The following is a 14,788-nucleotide window of genomic DNA, read 5'->3' as shown; positions in this document are numbered from 1 at the left end:
AATTCTTTATTTATTCTGTGAGTTATAATTTATTATTATCATCAATATTTTGATGGTAAATTGTCTTATATTTGGCCAGTAGGAACTTCTTTCAAGTTGACTCTAGTGGATTTTTACTTATTCTTTACATCTGCATTATTATTTGAGCTTCTTTTTGGACAAAGAAAGTTATATTTCAGTTATGTTGTACTTTTCTTGCCTCTACTCTGGACATACCTATTTCTCCAAAGAGTAATGATGATTTTAATGGAGAATGGGACATAGAAACCAAGTTGGAGCCTGCAGATGTACTTGTCACTACTGATTTATTACTGTTTTGTCAACAGATAGAGCAAGGTAACAAATGCATGTGAGTGTATCTGTGTGTATTTAAACTTCATTAATGCACATATAATGCTCATGTGGACACACATAAATAATTATATGCACATATTTTATAGGTTCTATCATTTATTTATATTTGTGTATGTGCACACATTCATGGATATCAGAGGACAACTTGTGGGAATTATTTCTCTCTTTTCATCATTTGGGTCTGAGGGATGGAACTCTGGCCTTCAGGCTTGGAAGTGAGTGCATTACCCTCTTAGTCTGTGTTTCAAAGCCTGTAAAACACTGGGATACCCGAGGGAGTCGAGGGGGTGGTAGGCAGAGAGGAAAAGGCTTTGGAATCTCCACTACACTTCTTGTTGGTTAATATAAAATCCAATGGGAAGTTTGTCAATGTGCCTTTGACTCTGGCAGCAGAGGCAGGTGGATCTCTGTGGGTTTAGGCCATCCTGGTCTACGTAGTAGGCTCTAGGCCAGCCAGGTACACAGAGTGAGACCCTGTCTTAAAAAGAAGTCCTATCAAGGCAGGGTTATATTTTCAAAATGATAACGTAACTGGACATGGTGGCTTACACTTGCAATCCCAGCACTTGGGAGATTATGGCAGGAGGGTCCTGAGAATTTAAGGCCAATCTGAACTCATGATGAGTTGCAGGTCTTACAGAGTATGACCCTGTCTCAGAAACCCCCATAGAATAAACACCACATTCTTGAGTCATAGAACATGGTGATGTTAATACGGTACTGACACAGAAGCTTCATATCTGGCTAGCTTTCACAGGGTTGGAAAATACTGCTGGCTAGAGAAGTAATCATCAGTCTTACACAGCTGTGCGTTTCTGTGAGCTCCAATAATGACTGCCCAGGCAAGACACACCCACTAGTGCAACTGTGGTACAGACATCACAGGAATTAACCAATTACTTTCTGCTTAGATTTAAGATATGTTTCACAATATAAAACTCATACCTGGAACCATTACTGGGCCCAGAGCCTATGGCTAGACATAGGAGAGAACTGACTATTACTACTCTGTTAAATGGCTGTAGGGTTAAACCAACTCCTAATGACTTATCATTATACTGAGGAAATAAGGCATCTCTCAACCCTCATCAGAGACGCTTCTGTTTGCAGTAGATAATGATCAACACAGAGATTCACCAGTGGCCAAAGAGCAGAGAATAAGAGTCCAAAGAATATTCAGTTCTAAATGAAACACACACACACACACACACACACACACACACACACACACACACACACGCCACTTCCTCCTCCAAAGGCTCCGATCACTGTGGAAGAGGAGGCTGTAAGAGCCAGATGCAGTGGATGACTGCATGAAAAGAGTGTCTTCTGGACCCAGCAAGGCAGCTGCACACACAACCTCATAGCATTTGTGACAACATGCACAACAAGACCTGTGCAAGTTCAATTCAGACCAAAGTCTAGCAAGGAGAGGGGGGCTGGGCATGAAGTTCTGCCTTTAGCTGAGGTGCTACCAGCAACTGTTACCTGATTAGAAAGGAAGGTTCAGGGGTTGGGGATTTAGCTCAGTGGTAGAGTGCTTGCCTAGCAAGTGCAAGGCCCTGGGTTCAATCCTCAGCTCCGGGGGTGGGGGGGGGGGGAAGAAAAGAAAAAAAAAGAAAGGAAGGTTCAGTTTTCTAGAGTAGTGTAGCCTCTGATAAGATGACCACAATCCACTGGAATGTCACACCTTAAAAATATTTGGGTAGTTAAATTTGGCCTCGATTGGGGAAGAGGGGAGACAAAAATTGCATGGGATGGGAAGTGGGAAATGAGGTGGTTGGGAGAGGGCTGGTAAATATAGTCAAAATGTTTTTCAAAATTCTCAAGGAACTAATAAAAACATAAAATAAAAAAAGAATAAGAGACAAATGAAATAAAAGATAAACCAATGAGATGAAGTTACAAGCAGATAAAAGTTAAACCAAGGAAATAAAGTTAAAACACACACACACACACACACACACACACACACACACACACTAAAAAAATAAAATGTACTCATACTTCATGAACTAGAATTTTAAGATAATAAGAGATCTTTTATTTTATTGTTTTATTTTTCGAGACAGGGTTTCTCTGTGTAGTTTTGGTGCCTGTCCTGGATCTTGCTCTGTAGACTAGGCTGGCCTCAAACTCAGAGATCCACCTGTTTTTCCCTCCCAAGTGCTGGGATTAAAGGCGTGTGCCACCATGGCCCAGCATAAAAGATCTTAATAGAGGTGAACAATAGGAAATATAAGCTTAAAAAGTAAAAATTAAAAGTATTAAAACCAAAAATATTTGTTAAAATAGGTTTCAAAACAAGCTAATAATAATAACAATAATAACAATAATAATAATGCAGAAAGACCAGAGATATGATTGAGACGGGAGAAGAGAAAGTCTGCAGAGTGTAAGGAGAATAGAGAGTCTGTGTGGAGGATGAGGAAGGATGACTTCTTGCCAAACCCAAGCTTTTCTCAGAGCCAAGCAACCCCCTTGAGACACTCAGGCTCCCCTCCCTATGAAGCTAGAGGTAGCATTTAGCACCCCCCTCCTGCAGCTGAAGCGTGTGGCATTGTAAACCCATTGCGAGAGCTATATATGTATGGAGTGTCTCTGTCTCTGTCTCTGTATATATACAAAGGACTGTGGGACCTGTTTGTAACCCCAGCAAGCAGAAGGATCACAAGTTCATTTTTGCTTGTCTGTTGTGTGGCAAGGTTATGATCATATAACCTAGGCTGGCCTGGATCTCATGATCCTCCTGTATGCTGGGATTATAGAGATACGCCACAATTCAGGACTTTTTAAGTAGTTTAAAAAATACATACATACATACATAAATATAATATATTTTTTTTTCAGAGAGAGAGAGAATGTATGTGTGTGTGTGTGTGTGTGTGTGTGTGTGTGTGTGTGTGTGTGTGTTAAGGTAGGGGCAACTTGGGGAGATGTTTTTCTCCTTCCCTATAGATCCAGGGATTGAAGCCAGGTCATTGGGCTGGAACTATAAGCACTTTTACCTACTGAGCCATCCTGACAACCCATATGTTTAATCTTAATGGATACGTAGTACTTAGACATGTTTATGGGACGTTGAGTGACATTTCAACAAATGTATGCATGCTCTAATGAGCAAATCAGGTTAGCTGGCATATCTGATTCGATCTACTGTTAGTTTTCTTTTTAACTGCATTTGTGATTGACTGCCCAAGATGATCTGGCGTAAAGTGCTAAGACATGACTTTCCAAGTGGCCAATGAAATGTAGGGAGAAGAGCAATTGCATTGAATCTGGAAGACTTGGGGCTAGTGCCACGTCTTAGTGAGGGTTACTATTGCTGTGATGAAACACCATGGCCAAAAAGCAAGTGGGGGAGTGTGGTAGTTTGAATGTAATTCACTCTCGTAAGCTCCTAGGGAGTGGCACTATTGGGAGGTATAGCCTAGTTGGAGTATGCATTGTCTTGTTGGAGAAAGTGTTTTACTGTAGAGGTGGGCTTTGAGGTTTCCTATGCTCAAGATATCACCTAGTGTCACAGACACTTCCTGTTGCTTTCTGATCAAGACGTAGCCAGCACCTTGTGTGCCTGCACACCACCATGCTCCCCGCCATGATGATAGTGAACTGAACCTCTGAAACTGTAAGCAAGCAACCTCCATTAAATATTTTCCTTATAAGAGTTGCTGTGGTCATGGTGTCTTTTCACAGCAATAGAATCCCTAACAAAGACAGGGAGGAAAGGGTTTATTTGGCTTACACTTCCATATGACTGTTTATCATCATAGGAAGTCAGGGTAGGAACTCAAACAGGGCAGGACCCTGGAAGTAGGAGCTGATGCAGATGCCATGGAGCGGGGTGTTGCTACTGACTTGCTCCCCACGGCTTGCTCAGCCCGCTTTCTTATAGAACCCAGGACCACCAGCCTAGGGATGGCACCACCCACCATGGGCTGGGTTCTCCCCTATCAATCGCTAATTAAGAAAATGCCCTATAGGCTTGCCTACAGCCCAATTTTATGAAGGTATTTTTCTCAATTGCGGCTCCCTCCTCTGCTGACTCTAGCTGGCATCAAGTTGACATAAAACAACCCAGCGCATGCCGGGATTCTGCTTAGTGTACACTTTAATAAGTCATTTATTCTTTTAGAGCCTCATAGTCACTTATTTAACAGACATGAGTTACAATTTTTTAATCAATATTATATTCAAGAAAAGTCATCAAAATTTGCATGGTAGATTCTTAGTTCAAAATTTCCTATTGTAGATTCACAAGACAGATCAGAATGAGAGAGAACTAAGCTCTTTCTAAAGAGGGAGAAGAGGGGAGCACACACCACACAGTCAATGCGTCCTCACCCCCAGGTTGGGAATGAATGGGTGGAGTGCTGCAGGACCAAGTTTCACCAGATTTCATTTTTAACAGTCACTGAAACAAATTCCGCTGGGAAAGCCTAAGCAGTCAGTCAACAAGGAAGAACTGGATGGGACCTGGTGATTATCCAGATCATGAATTTAAAAGAGGAAGAGGATGAATCCTGTCTGGCAGGAAGCCTGGGCCCTTAGTCACTGCTCTCATGTGAAGATGCTTCCACGGGGCTCTCGTCCAAAGGTGCCAAGGCAACCCTGGGTGTGTGCCCACCAAATCTGCCCTTTCCCACATCACCTTATCAGTGCATCAGGGCTCTTGGTTCTGCATACTAGACCAGGTTCTTGAGTCTGTTAGCAGGATGCCCAGGCACCCAGACTCTGAGTACATCACATCTAATCAAATTAAAAGAGATGTTGGAGAAAAAGAACCTGGTCATCAATAGAATGAGACAGAAAGAGAAAGCTTCCTTAGACCACAGAGTTAAAGGAAGGCATGTGCTCAGCAGGATGATAACCCAGGCATCTGCCCCTGCAGATGTAGCTGACCGGCCCCATTGAGCAGTAGGTCTCAGACTTCCCCGTCTTAGGCCTGGTGGGCCATGCTAATTGTGTGAAGTTATTTGGTTAGCATTCAAAATCAAGTTAATTGAAACAGGCAGAGATGCAGGGAATGGCTGCTGGGCTGAGGGAGCAGAAGGCTTGGAGATCTGCTCTGCCTAAACCTGTCTGTTGGCTCTTCTTGCTCCGAATGTCCAGGATGCCATCTGTGTAGCCATCAAGTCCTCACCTTCTGCTCCCTCCAGTCACCTTCCATATTTGGACTGGGGCTCAGTGGATGGAAGAGACAGAAGCGCCAAGGCTGGTTCCCATGAGGCTGTGTCCCAGCTGGTGGAAGGGAAGAAGAGAGTGTGGGGCTCTAGACAGTGCTCCTTCTGTGGGCCACTGTGGGGTAGGGTCTGCTGATGCCCACTGTGTGGGAGCCCAGGCAGAAAGCTTTGGTATCATTGTGAAAGTTCATGAAAATCAGGGCTGCAAGCAGAGGGTCTGCCTGTTTTGCTATCCATGCTTCATCCAGAGATTGCCTTCAGCTGAATTCCTGACTTGTTGGTTTTGAGGGGTGGGCTTGATATAATTGTGTTTCTGTGTTCTACTTGCCTTATGAGGCAATGGTAGGAGGAGGTCAGAGGACTTGGAAGTAACCTAAGCCATCCCTTGATATTATTTAGATCCAGAATGCTCATTTCAGATTTCTAGTACCTTTTGCTAGGTTTATATGATCATGTCCCAATATGGCTCCTCACACATCAGTCTTGACTCAGTTTCTCTATAAGTCATTCCCCCATGCTCTACTTTTTAACAAACTTAATTCTGTCTGATCTAGGAAGGAGTAAAGGATGGATGTAGACCATCAAAGTACTGGCCAGACTGACTACTTGGTTTAGCCATCATCATTTTGGTAAGGAATACAATAGGCAGATGCCCCAGGGAATGGTGGGAAATAGTTTCTAATCTCTGCTTTCCAGAGCCTGCAGCATAAATGGGGAGATAGAAGTATTCGTGTGAAGGCATGAGAACAGGAGAGTTAATGCCAACAGCAGAAGACCCAGGTAAGCTGTGCCATAGAGGTAGCATATTAAATAGCTTTGCAGAGGGAGGGCATCCCAACAGGGATGGAATTCAGTCACACCCTGGTGGCCAGAATGAATACTACCTTCCCTGTGTACTGTGCCATACAGTCTCCAAAATATCTTGTTCTGGGTCATGTTTAAACAATGTGTCTTCCGGGAAGGAAGTCAGTTAAAATAGTGGGTCCTGATCACAGGAGCTAGACACACAAATGGGGGAGATGGCTCTATAGCAGTGGTTCTCAACCTGTGGCCAAAGGACCCATTCACAGGGGTCACATATCAGATATCCTGCATATAGGATATTTACATTACAATTCATAACAGTAGAAAAATTTACAGTTATGACATAGCAACAAGAATAATTTTATGTTTGGAGGTCACCACAACATGAAGAACTGAATCAAAGGGTCCCAGCCTTAGGGAGGTTGGGAATCACTGTGCTATAGAATTTTCACAGTGGAGGTGGAGGTCACTGTTAGGGTAGCAACTAAGCCAAGCTGGAGAGCAGAATTGGCCTGCATTGTACCTGCTCTCTTCTCAGATGGTAGCCCATGGCTGGACTGATGCTGGAATGGTCCACAGATGGCTTGAAATAATTCCCAGCTCACTTAGAAAACAATCTGGATTTGCTCTCATGACACAAACCCCCAATCAGTTTGCTGCTCTTAGAGACTGAGGACAGTGTGCCCTGTGGATGGATGGGGCTTCATGGGACTCAGCTCTCAGAGACTTGGTGGCTTTATCTTCTGATGCAGCGTAACACAGGATTTGTGGTACTTTGGTATTTACCAATTTTGAATATTCTGTGCTGTCTCCGAAAGGGGGCTAGGATGGTATGAAGGGGCAGGAATCGGTTCCTTCCTCTGCTTTTCCTCATTTGTGTGGCCATAACTGAGGCCAATAATATCTCCCAGCTTGAGTTTCCTGATCTTTTGATGAGCATACTGGTATCTAGAGAGGCTGTGAGAATTATGGGAGTTAATAAAGTATAAGGGCCACCTCTATACTTTTAGTGCTTATGTTTGAAGTGGTCAGCTGAAGACTCAGAAATATGCATCGCTGGTCCTGCAGCATGGTCCTTGGAACCACTTTGGAATACGAGTTAGTTTCCCCATCCCTGTTTTTTGGAAAAGTTCCAAGGAGTCTTGGGTAACTTTGAGGATTCCTATGAACATGAAGTAACGGGGGGGGGGGGGGGGGCGGGGGGCAGGGTGGTGGTGGTGGGGGATGGAGACCCTGGAGGAGAGACTCCCCCCCCCCTTCGGCTTCCTTCCCCTACAGTTGACCAGGGTTGATATGTGTATACTTATACAGCAGGGAAGAATGAGAATTGTGAAGAACCTTTACAATGTGACAACATTTCAGAAAATCAAATGCTGGTGAGCCGGGACCAGCAAGCAAACCGTGTACATTTTATCCCCGGAAGAGCTTCAGGAGCATGCTGCCAACTGATGTTAGAACTGTGACAATAATTCTGAGGTTCTTTTTAGATGGCTGTAGCCTGGTAAAGCTCTTACGGAAGGACATACCTGTGGGGAGTGTTACAGGTCAAAAATCTTTGGACAGCACTTACTGATTTGTCTTTTGTCCCAGGCCTTTGAGTGGTTGTTACAGTGATGTACGCAGAAAGTGGCCGCTGTGACAGGTGCTTCCTGACTGGTTCTGATCCTTTCTCTTTTCCATTCTCTACTCACACCCCGTCTCCCCAAATGCTGCACTTAAAATGCCATTTTTGCCTTTTTATTGTGATTCTTTTTCGAGAAGAAATGGGGACAGCCATATAAATGCTGTTCCAGATGTCAGGCATCTTCTAGCTTGAACCGAAGAGCGACATGATTATTGAACCCTGGTTCATATTTGCCGAGCTTCCCAGACACCTGCAAGCTCGTACTGATATGCAATTACATATGCCACTTGCTCAAATATGTTTCCCTGCCCCCATTTTTTTTTCTTTTTTTTTTAAGTTTTACTTTCTGGAAAAGATCACAGAGAGGAATGCCTAGCAAGGGGAAATGGGTTGTTTTTGGAGGCCTAATAGACTAGTTTGCATCCTAGGCAACTGAAAGATGCTGAGCAAACCATATCTCTACTTTTCACCATCATACGCTTTCAGTAGGCTGGGCTCTGTCTCTTTCAAACACAATGCTGATGTCAAACACAGATGGTTGAGGGTGAGAGTCCCCAGGCTCCAGTGAGCCCGCTGGTGGCCTCTTGTTCTAGCTTGTAGCCCCCTTTTCCTGCCTTGTCTGCCTATTTCCCTGGAGATTTGCCTTACACTGGTGAGCCAGGCTTCACACAGCAAGTCTCTTGCTGTGCCCAAGTTGGAAAAGAGTCTGCCCAGCCAGCCATAGAAATGCTAACGAGCTGAGACAAATGCTTCCCTTTGCTGATGCTGAGGGAGCATATTTTTACATTTCTTCATAAAGGGAGAGAGCAGGGTGCAGTTGCTTCCAAGCTGCAAGGCTCCCATTGCTTTTCCGGCCACCACTGGCAGGGACAGAGATGCTTTGCATAAAGGGTGGGGAACACATTTTGTCTGTATGATGGAACCAGCCTCAGGCTAAGGTAGGACTTGCACTATTCCATGCAAAGTAGGTGCTGTGTTGTGGCTGGTGCAGTCCTGTTGGGACACCAGGATCATTACCTTGTTTCTATTTGAGTAACTTGCTCTCTCCTGAGCATAGCTTCCTGGTCCCCTTCCCACCTCCACCTGGGGCGATCAGGTGGAAGAAGATGTCAATACTTTTCATTCTAACTATTCATACTCTGGACTTGCTTGATGTCCGAGGAAATGTAACTTTTGTCTTACATTGGAGTCTAGTGCTTCTTTTTTTTTTTAAATTTAATTTTATTTTTATTTTTTATTTATTTATTTATTTTTTTGTTTTTTGAGATAGGGTTTCTCTGTGTAGCTTTGTGCCTTTCCTGGAACTCGCTTTGTAGACCAGGCTGGCCTTGAACTCACAGAGATCCTCCTGTCTCTGCCTCCCAAGGGCTGGGATTAAAGGCGTGCGCCACCACTGCCCGGCCAAGTCTAGTGCTTCTTAAAGACTCCAGGCTGTGACTTAGCTAGGGCAAATAGAAGTTCCCAGCTTATAGTCACTGATCAACTGTCCTTGGAAATGCATGCTTGTGGACTAGGTTATTGGATTATTTGTCTAATTGCATCACATCTTAACAGACTAAAAGGGACATTTGGGAAAAAGAGAACCTTTTCTGTCATCAATAGAATGAGACAGAAAGAGAAAGCTTCCTTAGACCACAGAGTTAAAGGAAGGCATGTGCTCAGCAGGATGATAACCCAGGCATCTGCCCCTGCAGATGTAGCTGACCGGCCCCATTGAGCAGTAGGTCTCAGACTTCCCCGTCTTAGGCCTGGTGGGCCATGCTAATTGTGTGAAGTTATTTGGTTAGCATTCAAAATCAAGTTAATTGAAACAGGCAGAGATGCAGGGAATGGCTGCTGGGCTGAGGGAGCAGAAGGCTTGGAGATCTGCTCTGCCTAAACCTGTCTGTTGGCTCTTCTTGCTCCGAATGTCCAGGATGCCATCTGTGTAGCCATCAAGTCCTCACCTTCTGCTCCCTCCAGTCACCTTCCATATTTGGACTGGGGCTCAGTGGATGGAAGAGACAGAAGCGCCAAGGCTGGTTCCCATGAGGCTGTGTCCCAGCTGGTGGAAGGGAAGAAGAGAGTGTGGGGCTCTAGACAGTGCTCCTTCTGTGGGCCACTGTGTGGTAGGGTCTGCTGATGCCCACTGTGTGGGAGCCCAGGCAGAAAGCTTTGGTACTGCTGTGAAAACCCTTTGGTTCTTCCCGACATGCTGACAAAGACATGAATTCAGAATATTATCTGAGAAAAGTTTCTAGAAAGTGATCTTATTCATTTAGTCTTTCTTTTATTCAGCACAAGTACAATGGATAGTACTAAAGAGAACAGGGGTAGAAACTGGGCCAAGAGTTTAGGGACTGAGGGCCTCAACTTGTGCCCTTGGCCAGAAACTGGGAATGTCCTTGGTTCTGTCCCGGCTAAAGGCCAGAGATGCCAGAAAAAAAATCCTGGTTTTGATCTGATTTCTTGTTAACTTTCTTCTTCTAAACAAGCCCCTTGTCTGTGGAGTCTGTACAGATGTGGGGGTGCGCTGAAGCGCTAACCAGGACACTAGTTCCTTCTGGTGAACAGTGTTGACTACAGATCTCTGTAGCAGGAATCTTAAGGAGTCTTATTAATAAAAACAAATCCGGGCCGTGTATTGGGGTGAATGCTGGAAGACCAGAGAAGCAGAACAAGCCACAGCTGCCTTACCTTGCCAATTCCTCAGGTGATCCTGTTTCCTCAGACTAGATATCTCTGAGTCTTCATCCAGAATGGATCTCAGCTGAACTGTTGCTCCAAAGCCTAAAAGCTTAACCAGCCAAACGCTTCTAGTTTCTGGTCTTCACGCCTTATGTATCTTTCTCTTTCTGCCATCACTCCCTGGGATTAAAGGCATGAGTCACCATGCTTGGCTGTATCCTTGAACAGATGGATCTCTGTCTCTGGAATGCTAGGATTAAAGGCGTGCGCTCCCACTACCTATCCTCATGTTTAATATTGTGGCTGTTCTGTCTCTGACCCCAGATAAGTTTATTAGGGTGCACAATATTTTGGGGAACACAATACCACCACAGATCTCTAGATTCATGGTGAAGATAACCTGTATCTGTCCCCCAATTTCATCCTATCCCCCAATTGATTTTAGGGTCTCTACACTGGAGAGCAGACTATTGCAGTGGCTTTGGAGGTCACTGAGGATGAGCTCTTCCCTCTCAGTCTGCCCGGGCTCCACTTCCCCTTTCCCTGGGAACACTAGAAAATGAAGCAGAAGCTTGGATCTCCTGATCAAAAAATGGAATTTCAATAGGTGGAGACATGGCCTTTTGATTGGCTCCAAAGATTAATATTACTATTGTTTGCCCGCCCCATAACAATTAGTCCAGCTGAGCCTATCAATCCTCTGGCCAAGACTTCCCCTGCCCTCCCACCCCCAGGAAATCTGACTCACTTGAAGACATGCGAAGGCGATGGAAAAAGATGATTAGCCCCTTAATGAGGCAATAAACTTGCCCTTCTGAATCCCTGCCCCATGTGGCCCTTCAGAGAGCTCCCATGGTGTAGCAATGCCTGCCTGCTTTTCCGAGTAACTCAGAAAAGTGTAACTCTTCCCTTTTCTTCTTTTTAACTCTTTTTTTCTTTTAGATACTGGCCAAAGCCTGGGCATTCTTTCCTTGACAGTTTAGGCATTATCCCTTGGTCTCTGAAGCTCCCCTTGCACCCCCCCACCCCAGCAACATTCTTTTATTCACTGCTGTCCACTGGCCAGCTGCTTCCTGGCTTCCATTGTGGAAGCTGCTTGCATTCCCAAACCCCACTGCCAAAGGCATGGCTTTCTCTCTCCCTCTTCTCCATCTCCTTCCTTCTGGCCACTGCCAAGACTTGCAGCTTGCTTGTTTTGGTGTTTCTCTCAAACTCAGATGAAATTGCCCTTGAGGTTCTTCTGAGTCTGTTTCTAAATTCCTTTATTAACAAGATTAAGAACTCAAAAGAAGGAATCCCAAAGCCCCTGGTGACAGGACTGTGAAAGAGGCAGAGGTGAACAAGAGCTAGAAATGGAGACGTGGCTCTATGGGTACCTGCACCTACCAGTCACCAAGTTAGATTTCTGAGGTCCATATGGTAGAAGGAAAGACCTGTCTCCATAAAGTTGTCCTTTGATGTTGTCTGTGAGCACTCTGTGGTACACACACACACACACACACACACACACACACACACGATGATGAGGATGATGACAAAAAGCACCAGTTCCTGGCTCTCAAGGAGTAAATTGGTCATCCCAGGGGCATCATCTATAGTACTACTTAATGCCATCCACAGTAGAAGCTCTCCTTGAGATTTCGCTTCATCATGTGGTTCAAGAATGCCCTGTCTCTTGAGGAAGTGGTCTATATCCTCTTTCTAAGTATGAGAACTGTGTGGCTTTACACACCTTCTCTTTCTAGTTTGCGACTCAGCCACAAAAATCCATTCTAGCTATCTTAGGATATTTAAAATAAAAGAATATACATTCAGGATCTGGCTGTACCGTTGACCAGCTCAGGGGCCTCGGGCAAGTTTTGATCCTTTTCCAGGTTCACTCAGCCTACTACTCGAGGGCTGTGGGGATAATCAGAATCTTACAAAATCGTTGGAACCCTTGAGTTTGGAAAGCAGATGGGAAAGAAGGACAGTCCGGAGAGCGAGTCCTTGCAATGCTAGGCCAAGGCAAACAAGATGTTCAATTCCGTCCATGTTTGGTGGCACTCTCTAGGCCTGGAGGAAGCTTCTGGTTGGCCCAGCTGCAGTTGAAGATTAGTCCCATTCGTGTCCGTGGTGGGCAGGCTAGCCACTCCAAAATGGAGAAGTTTAAAGTAAGAACAGAGGGCTGGTAAGAGGGTTCTTGGATGCTAGATGGCTTCCCAAATGGATGTCTGAAAATGCCGAGTAAGACCGACTCACAGAACAGGAAGACTGGCTTTTCTGCCTTCTCTTGCTTTAGATTTGGAGGTAATGGTTCTGTCTTCTTTTCTCATTCTTGTACAACATCCCTCCCTGAGATTACTCGCTGAGCTAGATCCTGAACTTCTATGTTTGGATTTCAGTCTCAGGTGTCTTGTCGCTGAATAACACTGTGTGTGACATAAATAAAGCAGGTTGTGATAATCCTGAAGGTGAGTACAAAGCATTGCTGGGGATTCTGAAGAGGAGTATGTCTTCAGGATGACAATTTGTGGGTCTATGTAATTAACAAGGAAAGATGCTTTCTTCCCAGAAAGAGGGGTGATCTGCTCTCTCCTGTAAACCAGGCTACCCTCCAGCACAGTGCACCTCAACATTGCCCTGGTGAAAATGGGGTGTTTCTTCAGTATTTTTCTCCCTGATGAGTCCTCAGGTTCTCAGGTCTGTTTTTAGACTATTCTTGCCTCCTGGAAAGACCTGTTTTAGTATCCAAATGCATCAGAACTTAATGGTATTACTTTTTCAACAATGTGTTTTCTGCTGGGCAGTGGTAGTGCACACCTTTAATCCCAGCACTCAAGGGGCAGAAGCAGAAAGATCTCTGGTTTTGAGGACAGCCTGGTCTACAGAACAAGTTCCAGGAGAGGCAAGAGAAACCCTGTCTCAAACAAACAAAAACAAAACAAAACAAAAACAAAACAAAAACAAACCAAAACAAAAAAACCCAAAAAACAAACAAACAACAACAACAAAAGGTGTTTTCTGAGGGAAACCACATTGTTCTAGAGAAAATTTGGATGATATACAGACTAGAAAAAAATAGAACCCCATTGTTACATTTGTTTCCATGTTATGTGTTTTCAAGTTCCAGTGGACCGAAATTGGAAGCCTGTTTTTTCAACCGATCAGGTGGGCCAGTTACTCCACCTGTTTAAGGCCCAGGTGTAATGTTGGGGAAATAACAGCAGTCCCCCCATCAGACTGAAATGAGGATGAAGTGGAAACTGAGAAGCACATATGGAACCTCAGTCCAACACTTGCCTAGCAGTTGGCCACAGTTACTGTTTTTAAAAACATTATCCAGGACAGTGGGACGGTGGGTAAGCCCAGCACAGATCCGCCCGATGTCGCTTCCAGTCTTAATGCCTTGGGAGCCAAAGAGAACAAACTATGAAAGACTGACTGGAGACACGGCCATACTTTACAGAGCCACAGCGTTCTGAGTGTGACAGCCCAGGGGGGAATATGCCCCAAACCCATTTTTGCTGAGAGGAACATGGAGGTTGAGCAAGTGAGAGGCAGATCTATCCTGAAATGGTTCCTGAATTGTTTCAGGAAACGGGATGCCAGAGATCTCTGAGGGAGAACTTGGAAGTTGTCATGGGTACATCTCTCCTCAGTTCATGCAGAAATAAAAGGATAAAAGTTAAGGGTTGGTAGCTCACATGGGTTAAACATCATTTCTTTTAGAAGTGCTTTCTTGAGAAATCTTGGGCTCTGGCGACCTCCAAAGACAGTGAAGGAATTGCACGTGAGATCTCTTTTAAAAAAATTACACACACACACACACACACATATACACACACACACACACACACACACACATATATACACATATGTGTGTGTACATGTTTATATATATGTGTATGTATATATGTGTGTGTACATATGTTTATGTGTGTGTGTGTGTGTGTGTGTGTGTGTGTGTGTGTGTGTGTATGTATGTATGTATGTATATAACTGGATGAAAGTATGTGTGACTAATGAATCAAAGGTTTCAAGGCAGTTCCATGGGGAGAGCTGTTCAAACATGGTGGGGCTGGGAAGTGACCACTGAATCTGAGTAACGGCTCCCTGGCTGAGCCTGAGGTGGGGGACATGATGAATGAATATGAAGATGGATGGTGTTCACCAG

This window comes from Onychomys torridus, chromosome 14 (genome assembly GCF_903995425.1).
Source record: "Onychomys torridus chromosome 14, mOncTor1.1, whole genome shotgun sequence".
NCBI lineage: Eukaryota > Metazoa > Chordata > Mammalia > Rodentia > Cricetidae > Onychomys > Onychomys torridus.
This window is presented reverse-complemented; position numbering follows the sequence as displayed.